Source organism: Anarhichas minor, unplaced genomic scaffold (assembly GCF_050575085.1).
Source record: "Anarhichas minor isolate MPS153535 unplaced genomic scaffold, ASM5057508v1 ptg000020l, whole genome shotgun sequence".
NCBI classification, from domain to species: Eukaryota; Metazoa; Chordata; class Actinopteri; order Perciformes; family Anarhichadidae; genus Anarhichas; species Anarhichas minor.
This window is the reverse complement of record NW_027466466.1, coordinates 964081-986593: the sequence shown is the minus strand read 5'-3', so window position 1 is coordinate 986593 and position 22513 is coordinate 964081.

The following is a 22513-nucleotide window of genomic DNA, read 5'->3' as shown; positions in this document are numbered from 1 at the left end:
TGTGTTTCAGCTGCTCTTTGTTACACTGGGCGCCTTGTTTCGCAACAGAAGACTGCCAGAGGAACAAAAAGAAAAGAGAAACAGAGAGCATGAGACTTCAGAAACAATGCATAGAGGCAAGCGCAGAACTAGATCAACATGAGTTAATTCGGCCCTTTTGTCCTTACAGGTTATATCAATCAATCAATTCAACTGTATTTATATGGTGCCTTTCATACAGGTTAGTGCAGTTCAAAGTGCCTCACAGATGACTGACAAGACAAAAATAAGACAAAACAAAAAAATATAAATGTAAAAATGTTAGACTAATGCATGGGAGACAATGAAATGATCAAATGTAATACATATAATTAAAAGCTATAGAAGAAGTAGTAGTTGTAAAACAGCATGGAATAAAATGTAGATCAATAAAGAAATAAAATAGTAAATAGGTTTGTGCATCTGGTTAGGCTTTGGAAAAGATTGTGGTTTGAGTTCAAATAAGTATGCTTGTTATGATACTAGTTAATAAGTGAGAACGGTTTTGACAAAAAATAATAGTTCAGTTTAGGAAAAACATCATGGCTGGGCTTAAAATAAGTACGGACACTACGTAATAGGAAAACACGTCACTCACGTCATTTTAAAAATAAAACAACAACACTTTGGGACACCAGTCTCAAACACTGGTCTCCTGCGTCACGTGTTTGTTTGACCCATGCACCCCCCCACCATAAGTGGTCTCTTTCATATTTCACACAATGCCACTTGTTCGGAGTGTAGCGCACTCACATGGATGCTTATACATTGCAGTCAGAACAGACTATGTGGTGTGGAAATGAAAAACACAAAGGACATGCACACAAATCAAATTGACGTATGTGTCACGATTAGGCTTTGCCTCCTGTGTCTCTGTGTGTGGCTCCACCCTGGACTCCTCCCGGCTCCCTCCTGGTTGCACTCATTCTACTCCCCTGCCCAGTCCACTCAGCTGACCTTCAGTCTACTCATCACCCAGCAGTATATCTACCCCGGTTCCTCATCCACTCACTGCCAGATCATTGTCATTTCAACGTGCTCGGTATCCTGTCTGTTCTCGGCCGCTCACCTTGTCGTCCTCTGCCTGCAGTTTGGTCCATTCTCCCGGTTCCCCAGTCTGGCCCTGCCCCGCGCTGCCTGATTTCCACCCTCGTCTATCGTCCTCCTTCCGGTTCCCGAGTCTGCCTGCCCTGCCTCGTCCTGCCTGGTTCTCACCCTCACTCACACGGATTCCCTGTTAAGTTTCCCTTTGTGTTCACGTTTCATTAAAACCTGTTTTCACTCTGCAATCTGGTCGTGTCTGCGTTTGGGTCCACCACACCACCCCATGACAGTATTGTTCAAACAACTGGTGAGATTCATGGGTCTTGTAATATTTAGAGCCATCCACCATACCAAATGGATGAAAAAAGTGTTAATTCAAGACAAAGTGGAAATAATAAACTCATGGCTATAACAGAAACCCATACTATTGCTACATTAGAAGGAAGTTTCTGTGTTGAGGAGCATTGACAGTGTGGAAAAATACTTTGACACCAGCTCTCGTGCCGTACATATTGTTCTCACCACATCTTTCCCCAACTTTTGGTATCACATGATGATCAGGATGACGGATACAATTCCTCCATTTTTGATTCATCTGGGAGGAATTTATGGCAACAGCCCATCCCGTTCAATAGTCTAATGTTTATACACCACAGTCAAACAACCACGTGTCTTGATATATAAAACTTCCAGTTGTGAAGAAGGAGCAGGGCCTCTTCATGCTGCTGGCTTTATGACCCAGGTTTTGTTTCTGGCAGCACATTTTTGCCAAGTGTGGCATCAGATGTATCTAAATGTGGCACAGTGGGGGAGAGGTGGATAAACAGTAAAGGAAAATATGGGATTGATTTCTTCCCTCTGTACGTGCTGGGTTGTGTTTCAGCTGCTGGCAGCATACACTGCAGAGGTGAAGTCACCGGTGCGGCGCAGAGTGAAGAAACACAGAGCAGGCCAACCACACTGGCAGAGGAAGGTGTGCAGCCATGCAGTGCAGCCATAGACTGTGTACACACACTGCACATCAACAAAGACTGTTTTCTAACACATCACACATACAGGATTAGAAACACCAAAGTCAAAATGTGTTTTCAGTGGATACATTTGTATGTCATTGTAATGATTGCTAAAACAGTACTTAGGTCAGTTTAGGTTAGGTAAATAACTATCACTCTTGGTTACAAATCCACAGATATATAACCAACTTTGCAGTTCCCCTACATCTTTCTGGAGCTTTTTAGTCTCTTTGTTTTTGGTTTTATGACCCACAACTTTACTGTTTTAGTTAAGTCTCTCAGCTCTCATTGGCCTCTTTAACAGCAGCAGCAGGCAGCTGTTTTCAGTAAAAAAAAAAAACTTTGATAAACCCACTGTACACTACACAATAAGGCCTTGTTCAGACTGCCGGCCGAAATCACTTTTTTGGCATATCCAGATTGATTCTAGAAAGTCTGGACAGCAAAAAGAAAAAAGCACATGAAATGCGATTTTTTGTTTTTGTACACCGGAATAAAACCACATTTAAACGTCATCTGAAATGAGATTCCAGTCGGATTTCTATGTTTTGTGATACTGTATTAATTCTGAAGAGCACTTTGAATTAACAGTTTTACATCAAGAGGCTGTGATGGCTGTTGTTAGGGGGCTAACAGCTGGGGGGCTGTGATGAATGCAAGTGCAGATCCCGCTGTATCGATTGCATAAAAAAGTATTTTTACTCAGATTGTATGCATTTTGGGCTGTGTTCTTTGTAATATTTTTGCGGTTTTGCTAAAATTAGATTCAAATAATTCTAATATTGTCTTGCTTACAGTATCGCAATATATTTAATAGTAACCCCTTTATCATGGTACGCATCATATCGCCAGATTCTGGCCAATACAACACCCTACTGGTAAATTGACACACAATGAAAACATAAAATCCAGAGTGTTGAAAGTGATGAGCACAATCCATGCTGCTAACAACATGGTGGACAGACCGAAGTAAATTGCCATGACTGCAGCACGCAAAACCACAATTCGCACCAGCCTTTCGTTGCCAACTTAGTCTTTGCAACAGAGGTGTTGTGCATCGCACCTAGACAGCTTGATTGTTTAGAGGGAAAGATGTTGGACTTCCATTTCTTACACTTCTGCGTTGGAGAGCTGTTCCAACAATGTAGCTACGTAGTTGTTGTTGTCTACGTCGTTTACACAGCAACCCATGCAGATAGGGTAGTGAATCTTTAAGATCTGATTTGAGGAACAAAATGGATTTGCCTGCAGTCTGAACGAAGCCTAAGAGACTAACTAGTGAACATAGTGGAGCATTCAGTTGAGTAAGAACCATATATTCCCTACAGGAGTCGGTGGTTTATTTTTTATTTTCTACGTTTTTATTAGGGCCCGAGCACCGACGTAGTCGGAGCGGAGGACCTATTGTTTTTCGATTGTTTATTATTATTATCGCGTGTCTTTCGTTGCAAAAAGGAGGTGCTTGGGATACTGGAAAACTTTCGAAATTTGGCACGCAAGCCAGAATTTGCGAAAATTGCAGTCTGATTAGGGTGTCCAGCTGCGGTATGAAATATTGGCTCGATAGCGCCCCCTATTGAGTAGCCCCAACATTGGGTTTCACCTAGCTGTATGAAATTTGGTAGGTATGTGGAACGTGATGAGACGCACAAAAAATCCTCTTGGAGTTTTTCATTAAACCAAACCGGAAGTCGGCCATTTTGACTTTTATGACGTTTTTTGACCATTTCAAGGCGTCATACTTTAACGAACTCCTCCCAGAGATTTGACCCGTTTGACTTCAGATTCGGTCAGTATGCTCTTGAGACCTTGGCAGTGAAAATTTACTCAAAGATCAAAAAGTTATCGAACTATGTGTCCATGGCGCGGCGTCAAAAAAACACCATTCGCCGCGAAACAGGAAGTTGTTGTAACTTGGCCATACATTGTCTAATCTGCTCCAAATCTCTCATATGTCATAACATCCTGACCCGGAACACATCTATAAGACAATTTAGAATCATAGTAATAGCGCCACCTAGTGGCAACTGGAAGTTGTACGTTTTGTACTTTGACATCCTGCTCCTCACAGATTAATCAGATCCCTCTCAAAAGTTGTCAGAACAGCCTTAAGACCTTGATAATGCTTCATTGTGAAGATTGTAAGAAGTTGTTGAAGGGCGGCGATGTGGCGGCTCGGCGAATTTCGATCCTTCGCCATGAACGAATAAACTGATGTAACTCGACTCCACATCATCAGATCTTTACCAGATTTCACATGTTTGATTAGACTCCAGGCCTGAAGACATCTGCAGGCCAATTTTGAATCATAGTCATAGCGCCACCTACTGGTAACAGGAAGAGTCTTTATACTTTGGCTTGTTTCTCTTAGTAGGTAAATCAAATCAACATCAAATTACTTCCACACAAATATAACAAGTTCATACCAGTTCATGAAGCTTTTGATGTTTCGTCGAACACCGTTGCCGTGGCAATGCAGTCTTCGCCGTTAACAACGAAGGTAATTTTGAGAGGCTAGAAATGCTCGAAACATAAGCAAACTTGGCATACACATTTAAAGCCCAAAATGTAGTTATATAATATGATTTTATTGGTTCAGAGTGGTAAATCGGCTCAATAGCGCCCCCTACAAAATTTCGACGATGCAGCCCTCGCTCTACGTTTCACATAGATTTACAAAATTTGGTAGGCACATGTATCACATGTGGACTTAAAATAAAGTCTCTTGGGACCATGCTCTAAACCCAACCGGAAGTCAGCCATTTTGAATTGTGTATGAATTTCTCGTGGTTTTTTCCATTTCCAGGTGCTGTACTACGCACTCCTCCTAAGGAATTAATCCGATCAGCTTAGAATTTGGTCAGAACAATCTAAAGACCTTAGCGATTAAAAGTTACTAAAAGCGTTAGGTTTCATCGAACGACGTGGATATGGTGTGATGGCCATTTTACATGGTTCACCGTCATCCATCACGCTGTTGTAACTCGACTGTACTTTGTCAAAACTGTCCCAAACTTGACATGCTTGTTGACTGTCATGGCTTTAGGACTTCTGTCTGCCAATATTAACTCATTGTCATAGCGCCACCTACTGATAAGCACGGACGTAAGCAGGATTCTATAATTACAGCGGCCCAAACAATGAACTTATTGAAAGGGTTTGTGGGCACACCATGAGAAAAAGACTTCTCTGATCTAAATATGTGCAAACTAAGATGCTTGGAGAACAAACGTTAGATAACAGTGGATTTTCAAACCATGTCAGTGGGCATTAGTATAAATGATCTGTCCAGAGCTTCTTCATGACAATCAGGTTAAACGTTACAATGAATGCTTCACACTACAATCTAAAGTTACAGAAGAACTTAAAATGAAAACAGTGTTAAATTAAAGTGTTCAAGTAACAGCAAATGGCACTACTGTTTTGTTAACTTTCATGTAAGTCCAAATACAATCAGCAGGACACTGCAGGGAGTTGAACCCCATCCCAGTAAACTGACAGTCTGTTATGTTACAAACACTGAAGCACATTCACACACATTCATTTTCTTAATGATCTTTAAAGGCTTACATTTATGATTGTATCGGATGTACACTCAAAACATTTGAGGCTTAAGACCTGGCAACATGATCTTGCTACGCTGCTGGTCTACGCAGGAAATATCTCACTCGTGCACGCAGAGTGTGATGGTCACAGAAATTCATGGCCGCGTCACACAGAGTCCTGGCAGTACCAGGAAATACCGTTTAACTCGTGCACGCAGTGTATGACGGTCACAGAAATGCATGGCCAGAGTTCTGCTAGTACTCTCGACGTGCGTGAAGTTGCGAGGGCCCGATCAATGCTGCTCGCAGCTTTAATTTTATTTAATATTCTTATATAATCCTGTTTTTCCTGGTGTGTTTATTGCCCAGTAGTTCCTGAAGTAGAATTGTACAGCCACATTTAAGCCAGAGTTACATGTTTATGATGAATAAAGACCCTCAAACATTATGAAAATATGATTTTATATTTTTCAATTGGCACACACATACGGACACTTTATGTCCACTTACATCGGTTCCTATTGAAGCGGAGCCCTCAGCAGCTCCAGGTGAAGGCTGAGTCTTCCACAGGATCTTATAGCTGCTGCTGTTCTCTTCTTACATGACATATATGGTGAATCATTGTCTGAGACTGTGGTGAGAGGAAATGGCCACAGCAGATTACACAATGGAAACTAAAAACCAGTGCATTGTAAATCGGCACCACTGAACTGTGAGTGACTCACAATAAGAGGATGCAGGCCAAAGCTGTTTGATGAAGGTTGAGCTCGTTAACTGAGGAAACCTGATAATGTTTTTATCCACCACTTCACACTGTGGTTTTCACTTACTCACAGATTGTGCTGTCACTCTCTTGCAGAGAGTTGCAGGGTTTACAGAGTACAGTGTCAACAATAACCCAATCAAAAAACGAATTCTGAAACTTGTGTACAAAATTTTAAAAGTGTCAAAATGTCCAATAAAAGTTACCACTTGCCTGTCCAAGCATTGGATGGTCACGCAATAAGAAATAGCGATGTCAACAAATCAATAATTATCTAAATAATAATTTTCTTATTGTCCAAATCAATGCAGCAAAGTCCAAGATATCCTTACTTTTAGAGGCAAGCTGGATCCTACATTTTCTTCAGTAAATGCTCAACCCCACTATATAGTTGTGGTGGTGGGGCGTGTTTGGGCTCAGCTGGGGACATAGTGGGGGAGTGGGTCAGGGAACGGTGCCGGGAAGAGGCTTAGTTAGGCGCAACTGAAACCTATCTTAAATTGTCTCTCTCTCTGATATAAAAACACTAGTAGTGACGGTGGCGCGAGGGATGGCTCAGCAAGAGACACAGACTGGCAGTGTGACGGCAAGGACGGCAGAGCTCACCACACTCACACGGCGTGTGCTCGGAGGCAAGGCAGGAGAGCACACGGCCAAGTCCAGCCTGATATTGTGAAACCAATAAAGAAGGATTTGAGAGCACTATTTGACTGTGTGCTGGCGTCATTGTGCTCCAAGGACCCACCGTGGTAGCAAGAGTTTGTTACAATAGTAAAAGTCCAATCTGAGATAATAATGCTGGTGACATAATCAGACCTACGGGGAGCTCCCCTGAAAGACACATTCTCATTTGACAAACTTGGGAGCTCTCAGATATCAAAAATGTATATTTTATTGTCTGGTAAATTTGCTAATGCTGAGTAAAATATCTTTGTATTCTGCTGTGAAGTTGGAGCTAGTCCTATTTGTGTCACCTCTGTCTTATCCTAATCTGCACTGGTGAAGGTGTGGGGCTTGCCTTTAGAGGGAAATAGAGACTGAACTTGTCTCAGGTTTTGGTGGTCTGAGTATATTGGTTGTGATTGATATCAGTTTGTGTATACAGAGACGGTTAGTTTGGTTGATGTTATGGTTTATTGCTTTCTTTATTGGGCTAGAGCTTCAGTGTTGTCTTTTGTAAGGCTGGAGACAGTTTTGGACATTTAGTGCCATGGGGACATTGTTGATTGTTTAGGAGGTGCACATGTTATAATAATAACAGCTTTCTCTGTTTGGATGAAAGACTGCTTTTCTTTTGTGATTTGTTCGTAAAACATGGAAGAGTTACAGTGAAAACGGTTAGAGCAGTTGTCTTGGGGGCACATCCAGTAGCTGTTTGTGCTCACTGGTGTTTTGTAATGCATAAATACCCACTGTAAGGAGCTGCATGAAGATCAGGGTTGAGATTAATGAATTTAGTGGGAGGGCTCTATTTTGTACTGCACCTCAGATCAAGATTGCCCTTGTATGGCTACTGTTAGTTTTGTTCAGTCTCTGAACCTTTGAATAGTTTTACAACTACTTACTCGTTGAAGTAAAATGGTTAAAGGAGGAAATGAAAGGGTTGTTGAGGGCTGCTTTAATGGAAAATGGTGTTTTGCTGAGTCCAAGTGGCAGCGTTGGTGTATCTGTGGTCTCTCCTACAATAGCTTTATCCTTTGAGTAGCAAAAGGAGCTGTTGCAAACGGAGAGGGATAAATTGAGTATTGAAAGGGAACAGCTAAGGCAGCCTTTCGAAAAGGAAGGATTGTGGAAATGCAGCAGTACCAGTTAGACCTAGTTTGGGCAGGTAAACTGTCAGGGAATGCTGATGCTTAGGGTTCAGATGAGTCCCAAAGTTTGAGAGTGTCTGGTGTAGTGGGTAACTTGCGTCTAATACCGAAGTTTGATGAAAGGTCATGTTGCTCCAAGATTTAGATGTCTTCTTGGCTCACTTGAAAGCGTCCTGAGTTGGCTGAACTAATAAAAAGTTATCCATCCTTATTTGGGGACATGCCTTCTTTTATAATAATGGTGACGCAAAACCAATTTGTCAAAGATTCTATCTAGTCTCCGAAGAGAAGCTAAAACAAGCCATATTGGAGCAGCTGTCGAACGTTTCCAAGAACCAGCTGAATTACTCAGTGAGAGAAAGAAGCGCTGGCATTAATCTTGGCATTGTGGCATGTCCATGTCTTGACTCTGGAATGCCGACTGCAGTATTCACTGACCATATAACCCACTCACCTTTTTTATCTCTCCGCAGAACCAAAATCAGAGGCTCATGCGGTCGGCTCTGTTTTTGCAGTCTTTCCACTTTTTAGACATTCAGAACCCGTTGGACCCGAGAGCCCCCCACGGGGGGCTGTTTTAGAGTGTGTAGCATTCAGCGTGTCGTAGAAAGCATTTTTCATAAAGAAATATGATTATTGCTCCAGACATATTAAATATCGAATTAACGGTAAAAGTCCGAGCAACATCATCATACCAGCCATTGTAAACACTGCAAACACAATTATACATGAACTAATATCATATCTGGAAGATATCTAAGAGCAAAGATAATAGTATGCGGATGGCTTGTCCGGTGCACCTTTGTAACTCTTTGAAACTTAATTACATGGCGTATACATTGTCCTCTGCAGCCTCGGTCACCGCTCCTCTTAAAATGATTCTCGGGTGGCAAAGGGTCCTGAGGTTGGGGAGTCTGGAGAGGGGATGAGTTTTCATTTTGGTAAAGAATGTGCAGTAGGAGGGGTTGTGCTTCGGCCAGGTACATTTCATCTTAAACTCTGTAAATTGAGTTGTCAAGCTTTTGTATAATGTACATATGTTTAAGTTCCAGAAAGGGGGGTCTATGGTCTATGACGGCCTCAGGATCGGCCCTATCTTGTCCTTGTTGTTGGCTGTGCTTTCCCCTTTGTTCCAAACAATTGGGGGGTGGAGCTGATACCTCAGGAGGTTATAAATCAAACCTGCAATATCCTCTCAGTCTCTTCCCAGAGCCTGCTGACTGATGTAGTTTTCTGTTTACACCTTGTGTTTCATACTCATTGCCACACTCCTCACCCTTCATATGTGTTTCAAACACATAACCTAATAAAGTCCCTGTGTCTTGCTCCCCAAGTGCTGGGTAAAGGGCAGGGGCTTAGCCCCTAAGTGAGCGTCAGCATCGAGGGCAAAACAAAGTCTCCCCTGAAGCTGAAGCAGCCATGGGTAACACATTAGGGTATCCTACTGCATGATGGTGCATTTGCATTGCGATGTTACTTCCAGAATGTTTTGCTGTGCAGCAAGCATTCGGTGTTGTGTTTAGAGAAGCTGTTGGAAAAGTTATTCTGCTCTGTTTTCCATGAGTCCAGCATTGGAGGCTGTGGGTTTGTAATCTTCATGGGATACAGCCTTGGTCTGGTCTGTTCAACAAAGAGACGCAAACCATTGCCTGTCCACTGTAATGTGAGCTTCTCCCGGAATCCACGGTGTAATTCAAACACTATTATCAGGGTAATTTTGTCAGGATTTACCTCTGTGGGCGTAAACATAAGTTACTATATAATAATAGTATTGCTGTATAATTAATTCATTTGGCCACACAAAGGTCAAAGCCAAAATGTCTTGCAGGCAGGAAAATAAAACTCCCAACAGTTTCACAGAACAATATATAGTATAATATAATCATGAATCATTGTGAATCTTAATTAAATGTAATATTACATTACATTACAGTCATTTAGCAGACGATTTTATCCAAAGCAACTTACAATTCAGATTCTATCACATTTCTACACCGTAGGCACAGCTACGGGAGACATTTTTGAGGTTAAGTGTCTTGCTCAAGGACACATCGACATGGGACTAGCAGAGCCGGAACCGGGGATCGAACCTGATTGAAGGACGGCCCTGCTATCCACTTAGTCACAGTCGCCAATAAGATTATGCAACTCTGTCCTGTAGAAATGATGTTCGTATGCTGCTAATTTGCAACATCTAATATATTTCATGAGAAAATGTAATGCAGAACATGTTTTTTACCAAGAAATTAAGAATAATAATGTCATGTTTTGCGCTGAGTCGTAGTGAACAGTGTTTGGATCGATGCAGGTAAATAGTCCATATGGAGAGCAAGAGAGGCGGAAAGCATTGGTCAAAATGTAGTATGGGAACCCATCGAGTATCGTTTGACTATTTGAATTTGTATTGGTTTAAAATTAGCTTGTCAACTGTCATACACATCGTCCCCCAACTCCACCTCGAGTCTCACATCTCAAGTTGCTAATCAGATGAAAAAACAAGCAGCGTGCAAAAATGGAAGTCTTGGACTGGATATCTGCTGGATACACAACAACCCCAGAAATATAGCACCTTGCCTCCGGAGGCTTATCTGTTGTCAGACTAATAGCCAATGGGTTCCGAGATCGCCCTTACATTGGCCTTCAAGTTTAATACAATTCAGTAACGTCTTGTTGTTTTGTATACTGTAAATGATGCAGACTTTCTGTCCTACATTTTTATTCTCCTAGCCCAAACTGAGATGAAATAAAAAGCGGGATGCAGGGGACAAACCCTGGGGTACATCCCAAGTTTCTTATTTGTCATTTCCTCGATCCTCGCTTGAACCGGAAGTTGAAATTGACGGCCGTTCCAAAGCTCTTATTTCTGCTCTGAGGATCGAGGAGAGATCTCAGAGGAGCCATAAGCGAGGACGCAGGAGAACAGGCTTCCAGGAAGTGTTTTAACGGCCGACACGCCCCCTCATTGTTCATCAGTTATGTGATTGGACGCTGCAGCTGATCAGTCTGACTGACTGGAGTTTCATACCAGAGTGAAGACAGATTAAACTCAAGCTCAATCTGGTTGAAATATATGTTCATCTCCTTACAACTTCTACACCCACCACCATCATCTCCTTATAACTTCTACACTCACCACCATCATCTCCTTACTACTTCTACACCCACCACCATCATCTCCTTATAACTTCTACACCCACCACCATCATCTCCTTATAACTTCTACACTCACCACCATCATCTCCTTACTACTTCTACACCCACCACCATCATCTCCTTATAACTTCTACACCCACCACCATCATCTCCTTATAACTTCTACACCCACCACCATCATCTCCTTATATCTTCTACACCCACCATCATCATCATCTCCTTACTACTTCTACACCCACCACCATCATCTCCTTATAACTTCTACACTCACCACCATCATCTCCTTACTACTTCTACACCCACCACCATCATCTCCTTATAACTTCTACACTCACCACCATCATCTCCTTATAACTTCTACACCCACCACCATCATCTCCTTATATATTCTACACCCACCATCATCATCATCTCCTTACTACTTCTACACCCACCACCATCATCTCCTTATAACTTCTACACTCACCACCATCATCTCCTTATAACTTATACACCCACCACCATCATCTCCTTATAACTTCTACACCCACCACCATCATCTCCTTATAACTTCTACACTCACCACCATCATCTCCTTATAACTTCTACACCCACCATCATCATCATCTCCTTACTACTTCTACACCCACCACCATCATCTCCTTACTACTTCTACACCCACCACCATCATCTCCTTACTACTTCTACACCCACCACCATCATCTCCTTATAACTTCTACACCCACCACCATCATCTCCTTATAACTTCTACACCCACCACCATCATCTCCTTATATCTTCTACACCCACCATCATCATCATCTCCTTACTACTTCTACACCCACCACCATCATCTCCTTACTACTTCTACACCCACCACCATCATCTCCTTATAACTTCTACACTCACCACCATCATCTCCTTACTACTTCTACACCCACCACCATCATCTCCTTACTACTTCTACACCCACCACCATCATCTCCTTATAACTTCTACACCCACCATCATCATCATCTCCTTACTACTTCTACACCCACCACCATCATCTCCTTACTACTTCTACACCCACCACCATCCTTCTCCTTACAACTTCTACACTCACCACCATCATCTCCTTATAACTTCTACACCCACCATCATCATCATCTCCTTACTACTTCTACACCCACCACCATCATCTCCTTACTACTTCTACACCCACCACCATCCTTCTCCTTACAACTTCTACACCCACCACCATCCTTCTCCTTACTAGGCGACTGTGGCTAAGTGGAGAGCAGGGCCGTCCTTCAATCAGAGGATCGGTAGTTCGATCCCCTGCTCCGGCATGTCGATGTGTCGCACTCTATCACATTGTGCCTACGGTATGAATGTGATAGAATCTGAATTGTAAGTCGCTTTGGATAAAAATGACTGTAATGTAATTTACTACTTCTACACCATGCACCTCCTTACTACTTCTCTGCAGATATAGCAGGTAGCATTAGCAATCCCCAGACTGGAAATCATGTTAAACATAATCCAGACAGCAATTACATTTCCTACAAATGCATTTTGGTAATAACATTATTACCAGTATTATAAAAGTGTGATTCCTACTCTAAGAGGCAGGGCTGAATTATATCAGTGAGTATCGTAATTGCGGTCAGATACAAAAGCATTTTTTAATCTTTTGGTTCTGCATTTCATAGTTGTGAATGTCCTGTAAGATGGAAGCAGCTGCAGTTCAGTGTGGTTGAGAGATTCCCTGGAAAACGCACTTAGCCTAACTTAGTAACTGAGATGAATAACATGTAGATCGGTAAGATTAAGCTTCCCACTTAAGCACTTAAACACTGTGTGCATTTTCAATACAGACGATGTGGGTTATGTAAATTCATTTGTGCAATATCTGTCTGGGCAGGAGCTCCAAATAGTTTGTGATACAGTAATGCAGATGTACGACAATGTAGGATCAAGAATTTAAAAAAAACAAGTGTGCTAAAAAAAAACACAAGGGCTGAATCACAAAGAAAGGATGAAAAATCTAAAATCTATTTTCCAGAGTCTGCAGCAAATGCATGAAAATGTGAAGTTTGCCAAACAGCTGAAATGAACACAACATCTCAATGAGCGCTACGGACCACTTACTGGATGCGATTAAAGACATTTCAAATAACTCAGAAACGGCCTAGTGAATTTAGGTCGTACCAAGGCAATTGGCAGTGTCATTGCAAGCATGACATTGGAGTTTGCAATTTTGCTGACCACTGCTGAGCGCCTTGACATAGAATTGATTGAATCCTTTACAGTTGCTGGCGTGCCACTAGAGAATTGTTTCCAGTCGCCATAAAATGTACCTTCCTGGGTTTACAGTGCAATGGCGCAATTGCCATTGATTGCAAGTAAGGCATGCGAACATCCTCTCTGAAATTTGGCAAGAGATATGCAGTATATGCCCATTTCCAAAAGAATCTTGAAACCTTCGGCACAATTGACCCTTCACTAAGTTCCACCCCTTGCATGTAGACTGTCATACTGTGGCACCAGCCAGCTGTGAACCTGGTGATGTAAAAAACGTAAGGTTTCTGTTTAAAATCTTGGGCTAACATAAGCAAAGTACGTTAGTACCTCATTTACAAGTATTAGCATGTCTTAACTACCGTAGCTACTAAATGTATACACATGCTGCTTTAGCTTTTCAATGATTGTTACAGTGAATAAAGACCTACTTGGCTAAACAGGAAAAATCTTTTCCTTCATTTTTTTGTAGACTCTTCTGAATGCTTCTTTCTGAAAGCGCTTTTTCGTTTTTCCAAAAAGAAGATAATATTTATTCAGGAAGTGCAGTTAGTGACAGTGTGTGCTCCATGTTAACTTTGGTTTGAAAGCTTGACAGAGTAGCAGCAGGGGGCGGGACCTAGCCAATGGTGAATTGCATTACAAGAATTCTGTACTGTTGAGACTCAAAAAATCCAGAAGCCATCTCAGACGTTTTGGCTCTCCAGCAATTGTAAAGCTCATCAATTCAGCTGTTAAGATGGACATGGATGCTTTTTGCTACAACGCATTTGAAATCAGAGACATTGGTGAATGTTTTTGGATCTTGCAATATTTATTTATATACTTGGATGTAATTGCTTTCCCCACTCAAAAGTCAAAAGTAAACCTTATCAGAAGTCCTATGTCAGAGTCCTGACTCATTATGGACACGCTCAACAGACTAATGTAGAGTACTTGAGTGCTGGAAGACAAACAGAATTCACTCCCACAAAAACAATGCTGTGGTCAATCAAGGCAAGGCCTCTAATAATGAGTGATAAAATCTATTAAAACTGCATAATACTTAAGTTTATATTTCTATACATAAAAAGCAAGTAGAATTAAAATTACAATTTGAATTTAAACATTCAGCCTTTCACTCCTAACTGATCTATTTTGCTTCCATTACCCTTATTGCCTCTAAAGTGGATTGGTGCTTTTCATGATATTTTCTTGCAAAGTTAGATGATTGAATAATGCAGGATTATTTTAGTGTCACCCATTGACTTGGAGCATATTAGCTGCCATATAAAACCACCAGAGAAGAGAGAAATGTAAGTAAATAAGTTGCAAAATGTATATAAAGAGATATATTGAACTTCAATAATAAACCAAGTGAGATCAGACTTTGATAACTCTCCGCAGAGAATCACATAACATGCACGATGACCGGCTATGATACAGCTGATACAGTATCATAACTATCAGATCTAAGAAAAGCACCTCAACAGGCAACACAAACTTGCACTGGTAACTCAAACTTGCATATCAATTATGTATCAATGGATTTCTGCTAATAGAGTGTGGAAATCAGGCAGAAATCCCATGTGATGACTCCAGAATTCCCAGTCACAACCCCCAAGAGAGAGCTATTGTAACAAGACAAGGAGAGAGCGAAGCTAGTGTACTTGGCAGGTTTCAGCATGAGACTCTCCTCTCCTTCATCATCAGTCATCATCCGCAGCAGTTGATGGAACCCAGCAACATTGCTTTTGCGTCTCAGGTCGAGTTGAATTAGCGTGGAGAAGGGCTAGGAGGGGAGGAGAGGGATCTATCAAAGACTTTCAGGACTTGCCATCTTGTCTGCTCCCTTTTTCTTCCCCCTCAGATCACTTTTATACTGAGAGGGCCTTAAAGTGAGTGAACGCTGCTAGCGCTAATTAAGCAGGCGAGGATGGCGCGGGCCTCGGCACCAGCAGAAAGCCAGGGATGAAAGCTGTATTAATGAATCACAATGCCGTGACAACACTGATGATTACCTCCAAGGAGATAAAAGATGAGGTCTGAGAAAAAATACGAGTGCTTTACTTAGCTGAAGAATACCCAAGTGAGGTTTGGGCTCAATGAACTTTCTTGCCCTACAACAAATGGACTAGGAAGTGTTTTCTGTGAGTGTGTCTGTATGTGTTCTCCAACAGCCCTGAGGTCAAATGAACATTGTATAATATTGAATGAGTAACTCATGATTTCATTCCATTAAATGAAAACTCCAACATTTTTTAAAATCTGCTCATTATATTATTTTATCTCTGTTTAATCCAGGTAGAGAGAGGTAGACTCATGGTGTGTTTAGTCGAGCCCTAGTTTGTGCCTCTCATGTTTTATAATTACATTCAAGTTTCAAAGCTACGTTTTTTTATTTATTTTTTGGTATGCTAGCCACGTGGCTCTATGGATGGCAATGCTCCACCATCTTTGTGACTGAAATATCTCAATATAGGATGGATTCCTCTTACATTTGTACAGCCCTGCATGGTCCCCGGGGTTTGATTCCCATGACTTTTGTGTTTCTTTGCGATGGAATTTAGAAGAGATATCAGAGAGGATGAGATGTGATGACTTTGTTGAACGCTGAACTTTTCATTTAGCGCCACCAAAAGGTCAAGATTTTGATTTATCTAACACTGACTCGCTCAGAAATATAAATCAAACCCGCCAGATGGTTTGTTTCACAGAACTATCTGAGAAGCCGTCATTTTCAAAACTACTTGGCAGGTGATTGGATGAACATTTTGTGAACCAAACTCTTGTCGAAGCCAGATGGGAGAAGAGAGAAAACATATTTCATCAAGAAAAGCCTTCAATTCTGATACAACCTCGTCAGGAGCCACCATTGTTGTTTAGAACAAACAGTCGCTTCTCTATGTTGTCTCACACACACCTACACCATGCCTGTAGCCGCCAGAAGCTCCTCCCAGAAACACTGATTGGTCCGTCCTCTGGCGGATGCTAAGCTGGCTCAAACCAGAGATAGTTCAGAACAGAGACACCCCACTGAGAGTCAGTTTCCTGTTTCTGTGTCATGTAGGTTTCACCACTGCCCCGCCCCTTTAGGAAGACTGGCAGCAGGTCCTGAGTCTATTAACTCCAATGGGAGAAGTAAACCTGAACACAGATTATGACCGATTCTTTCACTCCACAGTCACCAAAGTGAATATTAGACCCATTTTTCCCCCATTCTGACACTGAAATGGCATTTTTCAGAATCAAATTCAATTTGATTGAGATCTTTTTCCGTCTCAGCAACACTCTCTCCAGATCTGGCAACTGACATCCTAGCAACTAATTTACATAATGCTGAATATAACCGTTAGCTGCGTAAATATCTAATATTAGCGAGAGAACATATAAATACATTATAAAAACATAATCCAATGTACTTTCTTCCATCCCCACATCTACACTACCAAACGAGGTGGGCGGATGGGGGAGTGAGGCGAACAGGTCATTACCACGCCCACTTAGGAGACAGGAAGGGTTTTGCCTAAGTAGAAAAAAACTGGAAGCAAAGGAAAGCTGCTGGGTTTATCAAGAGTAACAGATAAAAGAGAAAGCTCCTCACCAATCCAAGGTGCCTTTTTTGGACAATGTATCTTGTTAGCTAGCAATCAATACCTTTTAATAGTCAGATGTGTTTTGTTCAAAGTTAAAAGATGTTGTGTCAACTTCACTGAAGACATAGCATCTGAAATGTTACATGTGGCCACTGGGCTCAGCTGCTGTTGGTCAAGTTTCACTTCATAACTGATTGTTAAGAGCTGTTTCTACATGTTGAATTCACTCCTACAGCATGTAAATAAGGCTACTTTAAAATACATTGCAGAGCAACTTTGACAGAGCGAGGCTAGCTGTTTCCTGTTCTGAATTGATCAGTGTGAAATGGGAAAGCCTGGGGGTTGTTGTGTTGTGCAAACAAACCTGCTGACCCTGTAAGATACAGTGAGATGCTGTATAATGAAGAGAAAAGCCATCTCCATTATACAGCATACAACCATTCACCAACATAACACCTTACATCAGCTCATGACCTTCATGGGGAAAAAGCAACACAACATGATAAAATAATCAAACAAAGACGTCAAGCAAATGGACCAGAAAACTACTATTTAAATGTCTAGCACTAACCTTTCCTGTTCACTATCAAGTGGAAAATAAGATATCATCCCAGAACAAAAGCTACAAACTTGCAGTCTAACTTTTATTTTAATTAAGTGAAGACACTATTGGTGAGTAAGGTAAAACATTTAACCAATAAATACCATCGTGAAACTCCCCCAGTTGATAAGTTAAGGTAAATTAAAGAGAAATCTACAGGCGCAAATAGACACAAGTATTCAAATAAACACCTTAATGTGTATTTTAGATGTTTTCTGTCCACTAGTCTGAAAGAAGACGTGTTATAGAAGCAAAATAGTGCAAAATCTCAAAATCGACCGGTTGTAGAAAACAACGTTTTTGTCTTAAAAGCATTTGCACTAGGTAAGAAAGGTTTAAGTACTACTTGGTTAGTAGGTGTAACTTCCAATCATATCTTCTTGCTGCACGTTCTACATCCAGTTTTAGAGTCACAGAGCAGTTTTCCCTCCACATTCAGGCCAGTATAGCATGACACATACAGCTGAAGAATAGCTGAGATTATGAAATCAGGCCGGGTCGGGTAGACATAACATGCAGGCCTGTTTGCCTTCTTGCTGTGCAGGCAGGATGCGGTGGTGTCTCGGGGCCAATCTCGCCATCTATTCAGGGAGAGGAGGCAACAGAAACCTCCACCCGCCAGGGGAACCGGACAGGATGTGCCAAATACAGCCTGCGTCGCTTGGTTATTCAGCTGTCGCTAACAATAGGATCCTCGTTTAGGGATTTGATTCATAAAGAGAGAGTGGGGGATATTTGAGGCATTGTTCAGAGACAGGGATTTTTGAATGCGGCCGGACAAGATTTCCTCCACACCATGCTATTGTTGGGGTGGGCCTGGTAAACAACTTAGTGTGAAGTTATTTTTTGTCCTGCTGGCAGCAAATCCTAAAGGTCATGACACATCAAGCCGACAGTGGACCCTGAGACTCTATGAGGGCATCATTTAGCTGTTGTTGGGCAATCATCATCAAGCAGCTGATCTGTATAACTTGAAACCTTTTTGTTTGCTAGTGGGTTCAGGTGAAAGTATGACGACAATTCTGTAAAAGTTGTTGACATTTGTCCCAGGTTAATCTTGCAGGCATTGCAAAAAATATGCCACAGAATATATTCCAGTCTTTTTATTTAACATTCATCTGCAGTTCACTTTTGAGCCACATGAGGGAGTCTGACTGTTCGTATCGGCCTGATAATTGTAGCTTCTTATAACAATTAATCAAAGGCTAGCGTACATTCTGTTTGTTTACTGATGACAGGAAATTAAAAGAATAAGTCTGTTAACTCCTCCTAAATGTATTTATTTGGTCTCATTGATAAAGCATTTAACATGTTTATTGTTTTCAATAACACATGCATGTAAAGGTTTGACTTCAACGCTCATCTCTTCTAAATGGCTGGTTTACCTACTCCAGATAATATAAGGTGATAATACAGTGAAAAAAGCAATTCTCTGATCTCATGATTTATAGATAAGATCGGATGTCAGTTGGGTTTTTAATAGTGGGTCCCCGGAAAAAACTTTTAGGAAACTTTCTTCACCCACAAATAGATGTGTTACTGCAAACCTGGTTTAGACGCACACATTGGAAAATATTTGTGCAAATCTTTCTTTTTTTGTTCACAAAATGTCATGCACAGCTACAGATCTTTAAATTCAAACATAAACTATTTGTTCACACATTTTAATTCATTTCTTGGAAATGTTGTTACACATTGTTATGTATTCATATCAAATGTTTTCACACATTCAGATATGGTGATAAACGGCTAGAATACTTTTGATCCTATTTTGATTCTATAAAAAAAACAACGATGTCAATAAAAAGGCACTAATAAATAAATAGATAATATAAAGACAATCAAGCAGATGAGACATGACAAACCATAAGAATTAACTGGCAACTGTAACTGAAAGTGCAGAAGGCAATGTGCAAGTGGAGGGTGGCCACACAGAGGTAAAGCACAAATGTGTAACTAGCTATCCATATAAGCATAGCCAATACAGCCAATTAGGCAGTGGCGGCTGGCCAATAGAGGGGCATGGGGCGTGGCCCCTCCTTGAGCCACAAAAAAAAAAAAATTATAATAAATTATACAAATTGTCAATATTTGTGTTTTTGAAATATGGAATGTACCCAGTAATATTTATAAAATATGATATCTGCGCAAAATATATGCTTTTCCTGCACGTTCTCTCTATAAATGAGTGACATACAATTTAGCCAATCAGCATCCTCAAATAGATTCAGTTTGGGGCCAAAGTCGTCGAACTGCGCGTTCTCGTCAGGAGAAGTCTCTACAGGCGAGCGTGAGTGCCAGCGCGAGCACTACTCCTCCAAATCTCGTTTGAGAGGAGAACTTTGGCGGAGATTCTGCAGGCCAAAGAGCTGATCCCAGATCAGCCTGACCTCACAATCAGACAGCAGACTAGCAGGAAAGGGAAGCAGTACATACAAAGCTGTACACCAGACAGGTTTGGCTAGCTGGACGACGTCATGTTAATAACTTAGTTAGTTTTTTAAAACAACGGGGACAGATCCAGCACGGACAGTTAGGGAGTGAGGGATGAGGAGATAAGGAGACATGAGAACACCAGGACACTCTGTCAAGCTACATATTAGGCAAAGTGAACATCTTTTCTTCTACATAGTTGTCCTCAGTCTCATCTGCTTAACTTGGTCATGGAGGCATCAACATTTAACTGAGATGGTAAATTAACAGTGAAAACTCATCATAGCATAATTTAACATTAGTATTCATAATTTCACTTCATGTTTACTTCTCCTGATCTTTACCTCCTATAACAAGGTCCATAGGGGCATCTCAATAAATAAACATGTTCTATTATATATATATATATATATATATATATATATATATATATATATATGTATGTTTTATATTATACTGAATATTATTATATGATATATATATATATACTGTATATATATATATATATATATATATATATATATATATGTATGTTTTATATTATACTGAATTGCCTGTGAGGGTGACTAAAATAAATGTCCTGACGTGTTTATCAAAGTGTTATTTACTGCTTTTTTTCATGTTGGAATAAATGTTAAATATTTAACTACAAAGTAGTAATGCGTGTTTGATATCTTAATTTGTTTGCATTAAATCATGCTGGGATGTTTGCTGAAATTGATAGGATGGCCCTACCTAGAACATTTTTCACCAGCCGCCACTGCAATTAGGTGAAAAGAGTCAGAGTTTTAACAGAAGATAGGCCATCAAGGCTCGTCCTCCTCCGCCCCATCGAGGTGTTGAGAGCCGTAGGGCTGTGGGGATAAAAGCTTTTCAGTCTCTTGAGCAGCTCTGTGAACGCAGCTGGCAAATGAACATCTTTCTCTGGCTCACCAATGTGCTGTGTAGAGCATTGGCAGACCCCCATCTGGTGGGAGGGAGTGACAAAAATGAAAAAGGGCAACATTTTCTAGCATGTAGGACAGGTAGCCTTTATGGCACTGCATCATGTCTTCTCAATTTCAAGGGCCACCCTAAAAGTTTATTTTATGCACAAGATAATAAATTGTGTGCACAAAATTTTACGCACAAACAGGATTTTTCTCCTAAACCTAACTAATTGGTTTTGTTGCCTGAACCTAACGTTAGGTCTGTTGCTTACACCTAATGTTATATTGTTTCAGTGGTTTCCATCACATAATGCACTATTAAGAGATCACAAATAACAAACAAAAGGCACTCAGATAAGGCAGACCTCCGCCAAGGCCATTTCCATCATTGAAAATGATGACTGCATTCACCCTGTGATTGCGGATCTGCTCTGAAATTGAATGGGTACTCATTGGTCCATGCGGCACCGTTCCATCAACTTTCATGGAAATCTTTTTTTCTGTCACCCTGCTGAGAAACAGACTCACAAACTATCAAACTGTACCACAAACATAACCTCCTTGGCAACTGGCAACAAGTTCACACATATTAGGATGCGTGGTTTAATGAATTCCCCATTGAATGGAAATGACTCGCTGTCAGGTCCACACTCACACACAGTGTATGTGTAGAAACAGATACGATAGTGTAGAGTGTGTTGTCATTTTTATTCTTAGAAAGAAGGTAGGCTTAGCCTTAGGTAAATATGACTGTTTCAGTTTGAAATCTGGCTCACGACGATGGATGTTGCCTACATGTTGATCAAACAAGGAACTCAGAAAAGCACTTTTTTCTCTAATCGATGAACGCAAATGAGTAGAATGAGTGAAGTTCTGCACCTTTCGACTCGCTCTCAGACAAAAAGGCTTTGGCCTGGTGTCCGTTCTCTGGAATGAGTACATGGCCGCCAAGAGTAGGAAACAGAATGTGGACAAAGCCAACTTTGATGACTAACCCCGCTCCCCATCATCTCTGCTCGTCCTCTCTCTCCATCTGCCAGTCTTCTCACCGGCTCTCTCTCACCGATGTTCACTCACATACATATTTATATCGTGCTATTTCGGCCTTCTTTTTATAGTTTCATGTTGAGTCGGGTATCACTGTCTGAAGGTTAGCAGTATTTTGGCTAATGCTTGTAATGAGACGGTCTACTCTGCTGGTCACCTGTTACAGCTTTAAACAACCTATAGTCTAACCCAGGGGTCGGCAGCCTTTACTATCCAAAGAGCCATTTTGCCCTGTTTTCCACCAAATAAAATTAGTTTGGAGCCGCAAAAGCTATTTGGTATCACAGCTTATAAAGTTTTGTATATAGTTATATTATAT